Source organism: Bos grunniens, chromosome 2 (genome assembly GCF_055505025.1).
Source record: "Bos grunniens cultivar Pamir isolate PY7600 chromosome 2, Bosgru_T2T1.0, whole genome shotgun sequence".
NCBI classification, from domain to species: domain Eukaryota; kingdom Metazoa; phylum Chordata; class Mammalia; order Artiodactyla; family Bovidae; genus Bos; species Bos grunniens.
In genome coordinates this window covers 114,318,652-114,337,467 of record NC_141166.1, presented here as the reverse complement: position 1 = coordinate 114,337,467, position 18,816 = coordinate 114,318,652, and the positions used below count along the sequence as shown (strand labels likewise).

The window sequence follows — 18,816 nt, the reverse complement described above, 5'->3', positions numbered from 1 at the left end:
ATGTTTCAACCAACATACAATTGCCATCATTTCGTATGCTAGCAAGGTAATGCTCAAAATCCTTTGACCTAGGCTTCAGCAGTACATGAACCAAGTTTTCCAGATGTACAAACTGGATTTAGAAAGGGCAGAGGAACCAGAGATCAAATTGCCAACATCCTCTGGATTGTAGAAAAAGCAAGGGAATCCCAGAGAAACTTCTGCTTCATTGACTACTTTAAAGCCTTTGACTGTGTGGATCACAAGACACTGCGGAAAATTCTTCAAGAGATGGGAATACCAGACCACCTTACTTGTCTCCTGAGAAACCTGTATGCAGGTCAGGAAGCAACAGTTGGAACCTTATGTGGAACAACAGACTGGATCAGAATAGGGAAAGGAGTACAACAAGGCTGTATATTGTCACCCCTGTTTATTTAACTTATAAGCAGAGTGGATCATGCGAAATGCTGAGGTGAATGGCTCAAAAGCTGAAATCATGATTGCCGGAAGAAATGTCAACAACCTCCGATAATGCAGATGATACCATTCTATTGGCAGAAAGAGGAGAGGAACTAAAGAGCCTCTTGATGAGAGTGAAAGAGGAGAGTGAAAAAGCTGGCTTACAACTCAACATTCAAAAAACTAAGATCATGGCATCTGGTCCTATCACTTCATGGCAAATAGAAGAGTAAAAAGCGGAAGCAGGAACAGATATTATTTTCTTGGGCTCCAAAATCATTGCAGATGGTGACTGCAGCCATGAAATTAAAACTTGCTCCTTAGAAGAAAAGCTATGACAAACTTATAGTGTATTAAAAAGCAGAGACATCACTTTGCCGAGAAAGGTCTGTACAGTCTAGCTATGGCTTTTCCAGTAATCATGTACAGATGTGAGAGTTGGACTGTAAAGAAGACTGAGTGCTGAAGAATTGATGCCTTTGAACTGTGGTGTTGGAGAAGCCTCTTGAGAGTCCCTTGGATTGCAAGGAGATCAGACCTAAAGGAAATCAAATCCTAAAGGAAATCAACCCTGAATACTCATTGGAAGCTCTGATGCTGATGCTGAAGCTCCAATACCTTGGCCACCTAATGCGAAGAGCCAGCTCTTGGAAAAGACCCTGATGCTGGGAAAGATTGAGGGCCAAAGAAGAAGGGTGGCAGAGGATGAGATGGTTGGATGGCATCACCGACTCAATGGACATGAGTTTGAGCAAACTCCAGGATATAGTGAAGGACAGGAAAGCTTGGTGTGCTGTAGTCCATGGGGTTTTAAAGAGTCAGATATGACTTAGCAACTGAACAACAATTGCTATGGTTTTAAAATACACACAAATAAATCTACTAGTACCTGAAATTACAGTGAATGTTAAATTTTGTACTATGCTAATTCTGAAAGACAAAGATAATGAGTACATAGGGATATAGTTATTAAGTAAGGCAGTACTTCATAGCCTATATGAGGCAAGGAATGGGGAACACCACGGGTCTAGGAATGTTGTTAATACTCCAGAGGACCACATCTCTGGCATACCACTTTTTTTACTTGTGATATAGCCATTGAAAAATCAGATGTACTGCTGATTGTGAATCACTGTATTTGATTATGTCACTGTCTCTTGTAAGACATTCGTGCCTTGCTGGGAATTCCATTTTCTGTCTAGTACTCAGGACTCTTCTTTGTCAAGCATTAGTATTTTTTTCAGTGCTCTTTTTTCTGTTCCAAATTGTCTTCAGACAGATGTGCTGTTTGTGCTCTGAATATTTCTTCTGCATCTCATCCTTGTCTATGCTGTTCCCCTAGCTAAGTTTATTCTCTTAAGATCATATCCTCGATGATCTACCTTTCCCAACCCCCTTTTGCTCTTTCTTTCTTATCTTTTTTTTTTTAAAGATTTTTTAAAAATTTTATTTTATTTAACTTTACAATATTGTATTGGTTTTGCCATATATCAAAATGAATTTGCCACAGGTATACATGTGTTCCCCATCCTGAACCCTCTTCCCTCCTCCCTCCCCATACCATCCCTCTGGGTCATCCCAGTGCACCAGCCCCAAGCATCCAGTATCGTGCATAGAACCTGGACTGGCGACTCGTTTCATATATGATGTTATGCATATTGCAATGCCATTCTCCCAAATCATCCCACCCTCTCCCTCTCCCACAGAGTCCAAAAGACTGTTCTATACATCAGTGTCTCTTTTGCTGTCTCGTATACAGGGTTATCGTTACCATCTTTCTAAATTCCATATATATGCGTTAGTATACTGTATTGCTGTTTTTCTTTCTGGCTTACTTCACTCTGTATAATAGGCTCCAGTTTCATCCACCTCATTAGAACTGATTCAAATGTATTCTTTTTAATGGCTGAGTAATACTCCATTGTGTATATGTACCACAGCTTTCTTATCCATTCATCTGCTGATGGACATCTAGGTTGCTTCCATGTCCTGGCTATTATAAACAGTGCTGCAATGAACATTGGGGTACACGTGTCTCTTTCCCTTCTGGTTTCCTCAGTGTGTATGCCCAGCAGTGGGATTGCTGGGTCGCATGGCAGTTCTATTTCCAATTTTTTAAGGAATCTCCACACTGTTCTCCATAGTGGCTGTACTAGTTTGCATTCCCACCAACAGTGTAAGAGGGTTCCCTTTTCTCCACACCCTCTCCAGCATTTATTGCTTGTAGACTTTTGGATCGCAGCCATTCTGACTGGTGTGAAATGATACCTCATAGTGGTTTTGATTTGCATTTCTCTGATAATGAGTGATGTTGAGCATCTTATCTTTGAGGTCAGTAGCTTGCTTAATGTGATAGGCACCACTTCATGCAGCCATGATTTAGTTTCATGTGCTTATCTTATTTCTTCAACTGGACTGTAAGCACCTTGAAGTTGTGAGCCATACCATGTAATTTCACTTCTCCTCAGGTATTTAAATGTGCTTGGTGGCTCAGATGGTAAAGAATCCGCCTGCAATGTGGGAGATCTGGGTTCGATCCCTGTGTTGGGAAGATCCCCTGGAGAAGGGAATGACTACCCACTTGAGTATTCTGACCTGGAGAATTCCATGGACAGAGGAGCCTGGGAGGCTACAGTCCATGGGGTCACAAAGAGTTGGACATGACTGAGTGACTTTCACTTCCCTTCTGTGTAAAATAGAAGATGGATATCATTTTTGTTGTTGTTTAGTCACTAAACTGTGTCCAACTTTGCAACGCCATGGACTGTAGCCCTCCAGGCTCCTCTGTCCATGGACTTTCCCAGGCAAGAATACTGGAGTGGGTTGTCATTTCCTTCTCTAGTGCATTTTCCCAACGCAAGGATCAAACTCGTGTCTCCTGCATGGTCAGATGGATTTACCACTGAGCTACCAGGGAAGCTCTTGGGTGTCATTTTTGTTACTAGAATTCTTTCCTAGCTATAGCTGGACTAAGTTGTGATCTAGTAAAATTTTTTACACTACTCTGCTTGCTTGCCTAAGAAAATAATGCAGGGTGCAAATGGATATGTTTTTATTGTTTTATCCAAATTGTGGATCAAGCAATAAGATTTTAGATAAAATCAAATTCTTGTATTTTGGTGTTTACCTTTACTGCTAAGCCTCTGTATATTTTTTCTGTAATGCTAGTAACACATGTGGATTTATATATGGCATATGTATAAATAAGCTTATATATAATACATTTTTCTATATAAAATTTGCTTTTATTATTGTAATTCTGTGTTATGTTATCTCTAGTATTAATATTTTTATTCAGGGTTAAAACTTAGCAAAGTGATTTATATAATATATATAGTTTGTGTTTGATATAGTTGGATGAATTCTTATAGGTAAAAATTTATATGATAGAAGGAAATCTTATTTAAGAAACAAACCGACCATTTAAAATAGAAACCTGAGATCTTTTTCGCATTGCAGCTGAGTTGAACAAATAATCTTTCCATCATTGCTATGAAGTGCATGTAGTTAAAAATACATTTATACATATTATTTAAAAAAACCTAGTTAACTTTAAAATATGTAAGTTTTCTTGTCGTTTAGGGTTCTGTGAAGCTGATCATCAAGAGGGTTGCAAATCATTGGTGGTTTCTATTTTCAGATTTCCACATCCCGGAGTAATTTGCTTTAATTTCACCCAATTTAACCTATACTTCACACCATCACCATTCAGCTTTAATAGCTATGTTCTATGCATAAGAAAAGCAGATAAATGTCCACAATTAGGCTGCAAATGATTACAACTAGTTAGGGCTTTATGAAGACAAAACTTAAAGGACTATGGCGCCAAACAAAGCCACAAAAGACGGCTGAAAATGCTGTCTCGAGAAGTCAAGTCTACCACAGCATTTGATTTATTACTTTTGTAGTTGATTTTACTTATTTTTAATATATTGGCAGGTGTGCGTACTCTGAGAAATGTTCGGCTTTAATGAATATTAGTTCTCTGTTGTTAATTAATGTATTTTAGTTTTTATTTTCTTCTTTGAATTTTGGCATAGATAACCAGATTGAATCTTTTAAAAATATTAAGATAGCATATTTTTTTATATTAAGCAGAATTGGTTTGAAATGTACTGGCATTTTATACCTTGTCAGTGCATTTGTGAAATTAAGACTTTTCTGAAATGTTTATGTATGTGTTGAATGGTCCTATGAGACATATGATAGAAGTATATATTTACAGTTCTGTATAGAATTTCATTTCTGGTTCGACCTTAGCATGCAAAAGATATGCTTAGAGTATTACTTGTATAATATATCTACGCATATATAAAAGATTCAGAAATCATGGTAATCCCTTTTATGTGTGGGTGTTGTTTTCTTCTCTCTATATAACTTCCTGTTGATGGTTACTGCACAGCATTATTTTAGTGTATAAAGAATTTGGATATGTTTTAAAGTTTTAAAAAAAAGCCAGATTGTTCATCTTATTGTAAAAGTATGTCTTTCTCCTGCAAAATAAAATGTGTCCTTTTTGTTAATGTTTTTCCACATTTAGCAAGGTAAGTCTGAGCTAAACAGTTTGATTGCATCCCTCTTCAAAATTTTTAGTCCAGGTTTTGACATATAAATCTTTTTTTATTTTTTAATGAGTAAATAAAATTCAAAGTTATAGTTTAGTATTTAGATTTTATTCTTTAGTCATTATGTTAAATATTCTCTCAGAAATTCTTATAGATAAAAGAGTAACAAAGCTGATGAATGATAGTATCTTTCCACAGCTTTTGTGCACCCAGAATTATTCATGTAATTGAAATACTTCTATTTTAGAAATGTAGCATCCACTGTTTTATTAACCAAGGGGTAGCATGTGTTTATTTAAAACATACACATACTGTAGATAATCCTTATTTTCTAAACTAATAATCAAATCATATCCCTTTAGTTTATTGTTGCTTAGAAGCCAAAATAAATGTAGTTTAAACACCTAAGCCATTGTGGGCTTTATACACGTGTAACAAACATAGTATACATGCACGCACAGAGCTGTTAACTTTAAACATAGTGCTCAGGGATTAGTAGCTTGTTGCCTTGTAGAAGCAGTGTGAAAGTATACTGAAACTTATTTCTTTAAAGTATCTTTATTTTAAAGAAAGCAGTCTATCCCACAAAGTAGACCAATATATCCAAGGCAAGACAATACAGCTACACAGCTTCACAGTTGTATTAAACTAGTTTCATATGCTATATCATAAAACTTTCAGTCCAATCAGCAACTAAATTTAAATACTGCAAATTGTAGCAGCAAAACAATAATTCTGCTGATTAGCCCCTTTCCATTTCTTGTAAGTGAACTGTTTATGCTGTTGAGTACCTTTTGAAAAAAGAAAAAGCCCAAACAGCCTTGATTAGTCAAGGAGTAATTGGATGACTTGATTTTAGCAAGAGAATGAATTGGTTGATGATAGCCTGTAACTAAGTGTAGTGGTTCTGTTCAGATGAATACATAACATACAGTCATCAGATCTTGACAGGTATAACATATAAGCAGTGCTAAAATCTGGTAGTAGTGGGGATAAGATGGAAATGGAGGGAAATAAGTTTGCCCTGAAGTCTTTTGTGAGAAATTTTGAGGTGATTCTTAAAGTAATTGAGAGGAACTTCCATATTTTTTTTTAACATTAGGGAAGGGGTGGGGAGATACTGTAGTTCCCATGTTTTATGCTCTAAAGACAAAAGAGCTGTAGGATCATTTAACTTTATTTAGGGAGATCAACAATATTACATCCTTTTATTCTTGTTGAAGATCATGATTCATTAGTAGAGCCATGTGGGAAAGCTGTGAAGCATTAATTGTGTTCATATTTAACTGTTTAAACTCTTGATTAGTCAGACCTTTTTGAGGATAGCATTATTTTATGATTTTCTGATTATTTTTAAGGCTCTATCTGAGTCTGTATTAATGAGAACTGGCATAAAGCAAGAAAATTATTTAAAAATTTCTTCTTTTGTAACTGGATTTCTTAAGCCCTAGTTCTCATCTTTCCCCTCCCCTCACCCAAAGAAGGTATTACAGTAACCACCCCTCCTCTGCAGTAATGTGCTACTTGTGTCCAAGAGTTTCAGTTGCGTAAAATATGAGGTCAGGGTATTGCTAGGTGAATGGAATGAGCTGGGTAGACCTGCACCCTCAGTTGCAGGGGGTGAGGGGTGTAGCAAGGTGCTGGCCCAGCCAAGTCCAGTCTGATACTGGCTTTGATTTGGCACCACCTGCTGGCGGTGGTTTGCTCTGACTTGGCTGGTGATGGTGATGACTAGGACTTTAGGGTAGCAGCAGAATTCTAGGAGTCTCTCAGGTAAGTTGGTCCCCATTTTGTTGAGCCAATTATGGTGGGTTGGGTTGGAAGACTACCGGGTGTGCAGTGGCCTGCTTTACGCAGTCTGCTCCCAGAGGTTCAGTCACTTGCCTGTCCTTAATCTTTCTAGGCCCTCCCCTTCCTTCTGTGTTTCTGCTCTCATTTCAGAACTGTGGATTGTTGTATTTAGGGCATAATTATTTTGTGAGGTATGTATCTGGTTTTGTGACATCTGCCTTTGCAGTTTGGACCCAAGAATGATCCCTATCATGTAACATAGATTTAGTCAAACCATTATTTTCCTATTCTAACACCAAATATTCTTGGTGAGTCCTTCCTTTTCCTTCTGTCCTCACCCCTACTCCACCATATTTTTTAAAAACTAGGTAAAAGTAATAATCCATGGATATTACAAACAAAGCTAAAAATAGTTATTTTAAAGATTAATAGCCAGCCATTTCTTTGACTGATTAATACCTGTCACATGTTTACATTTTTCACGCATTTAAACACCAGTTTCAGACTCTAACAGAGAAAATATTATCTCTTAGCAGAACATCAGTGTACCTAAATGTGGGACTAAAAAATAATTTATGCGTCCGTCAAAACCTGCACACAAATCTTAATCCAAAGTTTAAGTGACATCTGTGTAACACCAGTGTTCCAGTTTGAAGCCTTGAGGCTGACTTTCTATCAGCTTGTACTGAATACTAACTATTTCCCTGCTTCCTTTCGTCCTGGATTTACTTTCTTGTATTTATTATATGCTAATCTGTCTCTCTCCTCTTAGATTGTAAACATCTTTGAAGATGTTATTCAGCTTTTTCTCACCTCTGAAACTTGCCTTCCAGCTCCTGGCCCCATTCTGTTCGTGATTGACATTCAGTATACATTTGTTAAATATGTTGCTTAAAATATGTGTCTTTAACTAGCTGTTATATATCTCCAGCTTTATGACTGGTCACATTTCATTTCTTCTCAATTTAATATAATTCTTCCTACCCACTAGACCAAAAAAATCTTTATAAAGATTTTAATTTATTTTTTAGATTTAACCACATTCATGTTATTTCTATAACCAGTACCCAGCAGTCAGCTGCTCTGTTTTTGACCAGTAGTCTCTCTGCAAGCTGCTATTAGATCTTGTATATAACTAATGGAATTATTTAAAGACAGTGTGAGTGAGTAACCAAACCAGGGCAAGATTACAAGAGCACTTCTCTGAAAATCTACATTAGGAATTTTATAATTGAGGAGATTAAATTTCAACTCCTGAGCTTAGTGTTAGAACCTTTTCATTGGAACTTCCCTGGTGGCCCAGTGATTAAGAATCCACCTTCCAGTGCAAGGGACACAGGTTTGATTCCTGGTCGTGGAACTAAGACCGCATGCTGTGGAGCAACTGAACCCACGTGCCACAACTAGAGAGCTGGTGCCACAATTACCGAGCCCATGCTCCACAAGAGAAGCCCCTGCACGCACCGTAGCTAGAGATTGAATCCTGCACACTGCAGCGAAGACTTAGTAAAGCCAATAGTAATAATAATAAGGCACCATGTTATGGTTGGTGTAGCACAGCCTTTGTCTTTTGGTGTACACTGGTGTGCTGAACTATGCCTTAGTGTCTGAAGACATTTTTGACTCCACAGCTGGAGGTCTGCCTGTGTGCTTGTGCACAGCCTTGTGCCCAGTATATGTGTGTGTGTTACCAGCATCTGGTTTGTAGAGGCCAGGGGCGCTGTTGAACATCCTGCATTGCACAGGTCAGCCCCCACAAGAAGGAATTATCTTGTCCTGAATGTTAGGAATACCAACGTTGAGAAACCCTGGTATATACCTTTTCTTTAGATTTCCATTTGTAAGTATAGTTAGCTTATTTTGTGTGTTTACATCCTAAGATCTTGACATATATTATCACTTTTAATCTTCAGAACAATCTTAGGAGGTTGGCATTATTCTCTAGTTTTTACAGACGAGGAAACTTCAGACACAGAGAAATTAAATAGTCACAGAGCTAATGAATCAAACAGTCTGAAATACAGATTTGAATCCAGATTACCTGATTTCAGAGTCTATGCCCTTCATCATCTCTACTCTATTTATACTTCTATCCTGCCTGGAATTTTCTTTTGACTGTCTGCTTTGCTTTGCTAATGTCTGTCCCTAAAAGTCTTCATGTGTATTCAAGCCTTCCATCCTTAATCTTGATTCATGCTGATCAGTTCCTTCTCTCTTTTTCTTTCATGGTTGCATTTATTGGTCTTATAGTGGATAGGTATGTTTGCCTTCTTAATTTGACTTATTCATTTTAAAAATTACACTATAATGTGTAATTCAGTGCAGTATGCCCAAGAAGCCCTCAGAAAATAATTAAGTGAATATCAATCATCACTAATAACCAAGCAGTTCAAAGGTGAAGAGATGAGACAGAAGAAACTTCTCATATCTGTTATTTCAGTTTGCTGTTTTGTGCTTTACTTACACTCTGTTACTTTATGTGATTGACATGCTTAGCACTGGTTTCTTTGAAATACTTCCTCAGTGTCTTGTTGTGTGCTATAAAATTGATCCTTTGCTGTTGTGCTGCTTGTCTGGATTCATCTAGAGTCTGTTGTGTTGTTGTTTAGTCACCAAATCCTGTCTGAGTCTTTTGCAACCCCATAGACTATAGCCCGCCAGGCTCCTCTATCCATGGGATTTCCCAGGCAAGAATACTGGAATGGGTTGCCATTTTATTCTCCAAAGGATCTTCCCGATCCAGAGACTGAGCCTGCATCTCCTACACTGACAGGCAGATTCTTTACCGTTGAGCCACCATAGTTCTCTTCTTACAGTTTTTCATTCTGAGTGCTTAATAAGTGCTTGAGACATTCATTGATTCCTTTATTCTTCACCTTGTACCTATCAGCTCTGATTAAGGCACTGGAGGGAACTAGAAAGGCATATAAGACAGAATCCTTGAGCTTAAAAACTAGGAGATAGAATCACATAGTCTAATATTAGATATACATGTTACAGGTCAGGATATGGTTAGAGAAGGTGTCATCAAGATAAATTTCAGTGACATTGAATTAAGGTCATGAAGGATATGTATTAATAACTTTTTTTGAAAGGCAGAAATGGGGAGGAGGACTATTCCATGCAGAATGATGAGTACAGCATTGCAAATGTAAAATGAAAGGGTTGAATGTAGGTCAATTTGATTGAAAGATGTGGGATATTAATGGGCACCAACATTAGAAAAATTAAAGCTCTGATTATTCATTTAGTTTATTTCTTGAATGGCAGAGAGTTCACATAACTCGTTTTATTCGTTGCTTACAGTACTTGGTAATAAGGGCTTCCCTGGTGGCTCAGTGGTAAAGAATCTGCCTGCCAGTGCAGGAGACCTGGGTTCGATCCCTTGTTTGGGAAGACCCCCTGGAGAAGGAAATGACAACCCAGTCCAGTATTCTTGCCTGGGAAATCCCACGGACAGAGGAGCCTAGCAGTCTATAGTCCATGGAGCTGCAAAGAATCAGACACGACTTAGCAACTAAATAACAACTGGTAATAAAGATAAAATTTTAGTTTTGTTAATTATTCCTTTTGTGTCTTCCCTCATTATAATGTGATTCTTTAAAAAGGTATAAAAATGGATTTTCTCAGGAGTCATATTTAGGGTAAGATATTAAACCATCGGTTTTACCACGCCTTACTCAAACAAGTATCTCCAATTCTGCTTGTGACCCAGGGATGGTAGAGATCTCTTAGACCTGGACTCTCCAGAACTGCTGTGCTGATGAGGGGAGGTCATGCTCTGCATTTTAGGGATAGGTGTGACTTGTAATAGAAAGAAAGGATATGTATCTCTGAGGCCCAGGGAAGAGAGTGGGCAAAAATTTACTGACAGTTGAGTATTAAGAACTTTTCAGGGCTTAGGAAGTCAGCATGAGACTTGACTTGAGATGAAGGTTGGTGGAGAGTGAGGGTGTAGCAAGGTCAGTTTATAGAGTGCGTTTTCTAGTGGCAAAAGGCTAAGTGATACTTTAGAAATTAAAAAATTAGTAAGATAGTTATTGGGAAGATTAAATACAGCAGAAGCAGTTTGCTCAACATTGGAAGTAGAGCAGAATCTCAATAAATATTAATTCAAAGTACCATTGATTGAATTTATGTTTTATACATCTAAGAATCTATTATATAGAATAAGAAATGAAAATCTTGTTGAGAGATGAATGTTAGTTCTCATTAAAGTACTTCTTTTCTGCCTGCTTCTTTGGTGAGAGTTGATATGTTGCAGCAACTAAAAATGTAAAACCCTTGAGTAACTAAATATAATTAAATACAGGTGTTGACTCTGGGTTATAATTCATAACTTTCAAGTGACTTTAAGGATTCCCTAATGATGTGAATGTCTTAATTATTTACAGTATAAGTACAATACCAGTAACTATTAGGTAGAATTTTCTGGTGTTCTGTACATTTAAAAGAATTATATTGTATAATATTGTAATGTGTTGCTTCTGATCAGTTAAGTGGTATAATTAATAATCAAAAGTCTTTTTTGCTTGCTACTACACTAATGTAAGCTCCAGTTTTTAATATTTTTCATGTTTTTATGCCTGTGTCTTTTTTTCCACCTCATCCTTCCTACTTATGTTCATTTCAGTTCAGGTCAGTCGCTTAGTCGTGTCCGACTCTTTGCGACCCCATGAATTGCAGCACACCAGGCCTCCCTGTCCATCACCAACTCCCGGAATTCACTCAAACTCATGTCCAATGAGTTGGTGATACCATCTAGCCATCTCATCCTCTGTCGTTCCCTTCTCCTCCTGCCCCCAATCCCTCCCAGCATCATAGTCTTTTCCAATGAGTCAGCTCTTCACATGAGGTGGCCAAAGTATTGGAGTTTCAGCTTTAGCATCATTCCTTCCAAAGAACACCCAGGACTGATCTCCTTTAGAATGGACTGGTTGGATCTCCTTGCAGTCCAAGGGACTCTCAAGAGTCTTCTCCAACACCACAGTTCAAAAGCATCAATTCTTCCACACTCAGCTTTCTTTATAGTCCAACTCTCACATCCATACATGACTACTGGAAAAACTGTAGCTTTGACTAGACGGACCTTTGTTGGCAAAGTAACGTCTCTGCTTTTGAATGTGTTATCTAGGTTAGTCATAACTTTCCTTCCAAGGAGTAAGCGTCTTTTAATTTCGTGGCTGCAGTCACCATCTGCAGTGATTTTGGAGCCCCCAAAAATAAAGACTGACACTGTTTCCCCATCTATTTGCCATTAAGTGATGGGACCAGATGCCATAATCTTAGTTTTCTGAATGTTGAGCTTTAAGCCAACTTTTTCACTCTCCTCTTTCACTTTCATCAAGAGACTCTTTAGTTCCTCTTCACTTTCTGCCATAAGGGTGGTGTCATCTGCATATCTGAGGTTATTGATATTTCTCCCGGCAGTCTTGATTCCAGCTTGTGCTTCCTCCAGCCCTGCCTTTCTCATGATGTACTCTGCATGTAAGTCAAATAAGCAGGGTGACAATATACAGCCTTGACGTACTCCTTTTGCTATTTGGAACCAGTCTGTTGTTCCATGCCCACTTCTAACTGTTGCTTCCTGACCTGCATACAAATTTTCTCAATACCAGATCAGGTGGTCTGGTATTCCCATCTCTTTCAGAATTTTCCGCAGTTTATTGTGATCCATACAGTCAAAGGCTTAGTGATTCAGAATTTTTAAGGGTTATACTACACAATACTGACTCTATTTCCCTGTACTGTATAATATAGATCCTTATAGCTTATTTATTATATATTTGGTAGCCTGTATCTCTTAATTCCCTACCCATGTCTTTCTCGTCTCCCCACTGGTAACCTCTAGTTTATTCTCTTTATTTGCAAGTCTGTTTCTTTTTTTTTTTTTTTTTAATATATTCACCATAATGTTTTTTTTTTAATTCGTTACTTAAAAGCGTATTCTTTTTTACTTTATATGAACTCTTAGGATAAAATAGTAAATGAAAAAAATTAAGGTTTCTAAACTTAACTGACCCACTTTATTATATTTTCCTATAATAGATATATGTATTTGTCTCAGTATTGGGAATGATTCTTTACTTCTAGCATTTTGTTTGATTGCTTCCATTTAAGGTAACAACTTTGTGTTAAACTCCTAAATGAATCATGTATAATTTGTTTAATTTTAGATTGGCCCCTCAGAGTCAGCCATATGTGTGGTTTTTTTTTTAATTAAACTTTTTGAAAACCTTGATCAACTTATGAATGTCAGAGGGATGGAAGTTTTTTTCCTCTTGGCCAGGATTTGGGGTGTGAGCTTTTTCCTATAATAAGAGAGTGGGAACGGAGAGGGGATGGAAAAGAAGCAAAGCAAAAGCAAATATTTTGGCTATCCCAGTTCATAGTTTCAGCATTAAGCAGTTAGCCTGTAACATAGACTGAACTGTTCTAGGGCCCTTTTCTATATCTAATACAGTAGGTTTTCTCCTGGAAAATAAAGGTCAAAGACTTTAAAAGGCTACTTTAAAATGATTTGTTACTGTAAATAACAGCAATCCACCAAGTCTAGTTTTGCTTGTTCCATTTATGCTACTCCATCAGGTAATTGACAGTTTATATTACTGGACCAACTAATTCCATGTTTGTGTGTGTTAGCTGCTCAGTCGTGTCTGACTCTGTGATCCCATGGACTGTAGCCCACCAGGCTCCTCTGTCCATGGGGATTCTCCAGCAAGAAGACTGGAGTGGGTAGTCATGCCCTCCTCCAGGGGATCTTCCCAACCCAGGGATTGAAACCGGGTCTCCTGCATTGCAGGCAGATTCTTTACCACCTGAGCCACCAGGGAAGCCCATTTCCATGTGTCTTCTTCACTGATAGGTTTAAGGAGACTATTTATTTATAAAGTAAATATAATAAGTTGAGAGGCTCTTCTCCCACTTTCTTACTTGAGGAAGGTAATTAAAACTACATATCTTGTTTAACAGAGATAAATATTACAAGTTTGAGATCCAGCTATGAATTAGATTCTGGTTTTGCTCAAACTGCTTTTATTATCAAGATGAGAAGGAGCTTTATCTAGGTTTAGACTAGAATTTTAAAGTGCATCTATAAACCTGGGCTTAAACTAGACTAAACTAAATCATAGCATTTGAAGTGTGCAATAAACAGCTTTAACCCCCTCTCCCTTTTTAACTGTATAATTCTGTTTTTATGAAGTTCAAGAATCAGCAAACTAAGTGATAGGCATCAGAATGGTGGTTATTTTGGAGGAGAGGAGCAATTTAACTGAAAAAGGAACATAAGTGAACTTTCTAGTCATAGATATGTTCTCTTTTTTTAACTGAACTGTAGTTGACAATATTATGTTAGTTTAAGGTACACAGCATAGTCAGTGTTTAGATACATTAGAAAATCACCATAAGTCAAGTAACCATTTCCATATGAAATTATTAAAATATTGTTGACCATATTCCTTATTCTGTATATTACATTCTCATGACTTATTTATTTTATAACTGTAAATTCATACTTCTTAATCTCCATCGCCTGTTTCACCCAGTCAGCCCCATCCTCTGGCAGCCCCAGTTTAGTCTCTGTATCTAAGACTCTATTTACATTTTGTTTTGTTGGTTCGTTTGTTTTGTGTTTTAGACCTCATAAATGAGGCCATTTGATACTTGTCTTTGTGTCTCACCTATCATTATACTCTCTATATTCTTCCATGTTGTCACAGATGGCAAGATTTTATTTATTTATGGCTGTAGCTACTTTAACCTCTTCCTCCATACAATAAAGAATTGTTGTCATGTATAAAAAAATAAATAGGCACTGGTATTTTTCAGTATTTATGAATAAAGCTGTAGATATTAAGTGAATTGCCAATGCAAGCTTAGCTCTCTTCCCTTCTCTTTAAATATTAATGAGCTGTAGAATTATGAGGAAGTTGGACATCACAGTTCTGACACAAAAAAGGACTTTGCTTTGGAGAATGGATTAGAAATTTGATAAGATAAAGATTTTTTTGAGCAAGATATCCTTGTCTTGATTTCTAACATTTTATTTAATAGTTTATTTTTTACTGGTTTAAGAAGGTGGCCCTTAGCCTTTCAGTGATTTTGGTGGGACTCTGGATTAGAATATAGATGATCATAACATTTATTATTTGCCATGTAGGACACAGGATATTTTGGTGCTGTGACTAAGATTTAATATATTTGAGTAGTAACTGTTTTTTTCTAGAGTCTTTTTCTAAAAATTGTTTTATTGGGGTATAGTTGATTTACAGTGTTATGTTAGTTTCAGGTATACAGTAAAGTGATTCAGATATACATACACATATTTCCACTTTTTTTAAGATTCTTTTTTCATATAAGCCATTACAGAGTATTGAGTAGAGTTCGTTGTGCTATACAGTAGGTTCTTACTAGTTATCTGCTTTATATATGGTAGTGTGTATATGTCTCTCGAAATCACCCAACTTATCCCTTCCCTTACTCTCTTACCTTTGGTTTTTATGTCTGGTAACCATAAGTTTGTTTTTTATCTCTTTGACTCTATTTCTGTTCTATAAATAAGTTCATGTGTACCATTTTTAAGATTCTACTTACAAGCGATACGTGATATTTGTCTTTCTCTGTCTGACGTACTTCCTCTGTTGATGGACATTTAAGTTGCTTCCATGCCGTGGCTATGGTAAATAGTCAGCCGTGAACATCAGAATGCATGTATTTTTTCAAATTATGGTCTTCCCGGGATTTTTGCCCAGGAGTGGGACTGCTGGATCATATGGTAGCTCTATTTTTAGTTTTTTAAGGAACCTCAGTACTGTTTTCCGTAGTGGCTGTACCAGTTTACATTCCTCCCAGCAGTGTTACAAGGCTCCCTTTTCCTCACACCCTCTCCAGTAGTTATTGATTGTAGAAAATTTGGATTATCAAGGTTTCCGTGACAGGTAGCAGTAAAGTACTGCAGTGAATCCTTAAACACATCTATGTGTTCTAAGATCTATTTCTGCATCTAGCCAGGGATGTTTTGCTTCTGAAAATTGAATATAACCCAGATATAAGTAATAATATAGCAAAACAGTATACTGAAGTGCTGAATATTCAAAGTACATTTTTATTTCTGAAGTCCTTCCTAGTTAGATCTAGCGTCCTAAAAGTATGGATTTATCCATCTTACTCAAATCTTTGTGAAATAAGACAGGCTTTGAATGAATTAACGAGTAATCAGTCTTCAATCCACTTATATTTGAAAATAGCCAAGTCATTTATGACATATTATACCAAGAAATAAATATAATGTGCAGTGTCCAATACCATGTGGATAGTCAAGTGTATCTCACCAAGTCAAATATTTTGTGTTTTTGTCTGGCTCTTAGTAAAGAGGTACACAATTTTTAAAAGTCAGTTTTAATATGAGCATTGACATTTTGCATTTATTCACTTAGTGAATAAATTTTGTAATAGAAATAATTCATTTAATAACTTAGAGAAGGAAATGGCAACACAGTCCAATATTCTTGCCTGGACAATCCCATGGACAGAGGAGCCCAGAGGACTCTTTATGAGTCCATGGGGTCATAGAGAGTTGGACATGACGGAGTAACTGAGCGCACTTAATAACTACAAATCTTTTTTTTTGTTTATTTTATTGGCTATTAACTTGAAGTATACTGGAGTTAAACAAGGGAGTTTGGGACTGGAAATTCTGTTAATGAATGTGTAATAGAGGGTTAAGAGAAGAGAGCTAAGAGAGACACCAGTATTTATAGTGTGATTAGAGCAAGGAAAGGTGTAGCCTGAGAAGAAATGGCTAGAGAGAACAGAAGAAAATGAGGAGAATACAGTTGAAAACAAGCAACGAAAGAGACTTCGTCAGTGCTCTGAAGTTAGATGCTAGTGAGAGGTGATTTAAGATTCCTGAAGAATGGCTGTTAGATTGAGCATCATGAAGACAAATCAATGGTGTCCCTTTTTGAGACTGATTTCTCATAGCATGGTGGAGGCACATTCCAAACTGCTGTGTTTTGTATAGGAAGTAAAGAAGTGGAGAGGACAGGTACAGCTCGGAGCCAAGAAGTTTGGGTCTGAACAGGAGGAAAGAAAGCAATGGGTGGAAAGGGAATTAATGTCTGAGGGTGACTGACTTGACTGATTTAATATATTAGGTTGGCAAAAAAGTAATTGCAGTTTTGGACTGTGAGTTTTAAATCATTATAACTAGGCTCAAACACATTTTTGTTATTCAAAATAGGAGCCATTACAATCAACACATATTTGCCAATGAGAAGTAAGTTTGTTTATTCTTGTAGTGTAAAAGATCCTTGATTCACACAATGTGATGATGGAGAACTATAGTAACTTGATCTCACTGGGCCATTCCATTTCTAAGCCAGACATAATTGTGTTATTGGAGGAAGGAAGAGACCCTGGATGGTTGTGAGGGAAGAAGCAAGAAGCTGGAATACAGATTTGGATTCAAGTTATAAAATAATCAGTGACAGAAAAACATTTATTTCTGGGAAACATTCATCTCTTTTTCTGCATCAGATCATTCATGGTGGTGAGGAAGCCCTATGAAAAATGTGGGAAGGCTTTTTGTTGTGCTTCAAACTTTGTTCAACACGGAAGAGTTCTTACTGGAGCAGACTGCCAGGACTCCAAGATGGCGTCAGTTGTACCACTGAAGGAAAAGAAACTCCTGGATGTCAAGTTAAGGGAGCTGCCAAGCTGGATACTAATGTGAGATTTCATCCCTAAAGCCATTCTGGAGCATTTCAAAGCGCTTATTGCCGGTATTACAACAAGTTAAACATGAAGAAAGGGAGTGTCGCTGGGCTTTCTCTGGTGCCGGCAGGTTACATGCTTTTCAACTGTTGCCGTTCTTACAAGGAATTTAAACAAGAGCAGCCAAGCGAATACCACTGAATAGGGCACATTCTACATTCCCAGCCATGATCTTTGCCAGGCACCCCTGAATCCTTTCATAGCCTAATGGAGAATTAACACCCAAAAAAAGATGACTGGTTAAAAAAAAAACTCTCTTAGTAACTTTCAAATCAAGTAATATGAACTATAATCACCATTCTGTATATTACATCCCCATGAGTTATTTACTTTATAGTTGGAAATTTGTGGCTTTTGGCCTCCTTCACACATTTCAGCCACTGCTTCTGGCAGCCATTAGTTTCTTCTCTGTATCTGTGGCTTCGCTTTTATCTTTTTGTTCTTGATTTTTTTTCCCCCTAGTCCACATAAAAGTGATATCATACAATATTGGTATATATCTTTCTCTGTCTGACTTCACTTAGTATAATGCCCTCAGGATCCATCCATGTTGTCACAAATGGCAGGATTTCTGTCTTTTTATTATTTACTAATATTCAATTGTATACACGCCACATTAAAAAAAATCTCTTGATGATCTCTTGTTTCCATGTCTTGGCAATTGTAAAAAATGCTTCGTTGAACACTGGAGTGCAGATATATTTTCAAAATAGTGATTTTGGTTCCTTTGGGTAAATACCAAGAAGTGGAACTGTTGAGTTATATGGTAGATTCTAGTTTTAATTTTTTGAGCAATCTCCATACTGTTTTTCATAATATCTGCACTAGTTGATACTCCCTCCAGCAGTGCAGGGCTTCCCAGGTGGCTCTCAGATGGTAAAGAATCTGCCTGTAGTGCGGGAGACCCGGGTTCCATCCCTGGGTCGGCAAGATCCCCTGGAGAAGGGAATGGCTACCCAGTCCAGTATTCTTACCTGGAGAATTCCATGGACAAAGCAGCCTGGTGGGCTACAGTCTGTGGGGTTTCAGAGTCGGACCCACACACACACCAGCAGTACATAAGGGCTCCCTTTTCTCCACATTCTTGCCAGCATTCGTTATTTCTTGGGTTTTTTTTTTTGGTAATAGCCATTCTTACAGGTGTGAGGTGATCTTTTATTGTAACTTTGATTTGTATTTCCCTGATGATTAGTGATGTTGAGCACCTTTTCCTGTATTTATTGGCCATTTGTTTGTTGTCTTT

The 18,816-nt window shown here is 37.3% G+C and overlaps 1 protein-coding gene and 1 pseudogene across 7 annotated transcripts in view; both read left to right on the top strand.

Annotated features, from left to right (window-relative positions):
* The window catches only part of LOC147378572 (ATP synthase F(0) complex subunit f, mitochondrial pseudogene), an 82,016-nt pseudogene extending 64,173 nt beyond the window's left edge, over positions 1 to 17,843 (top strand). The window contains exon 6 of the transcript XR_015147891.1: positions 17,337 to 17,843. The product of XR_015147891.1 is annotated as an ATP synthase F(0) complex subunit f, mitochondrial pseudogene (transcript). The remainder of the gene's footprint in view (positions 1 to 17,336) is intronic.
* OLA1 (Obg like ATPase 1) overlaps positions 1 to 18,816 on the top strand; it is a 164,362-nt gene that overhangs the window by 64,173 nt on the left and 81,373 nt on the right. The window lies entirely within an intron of this gene.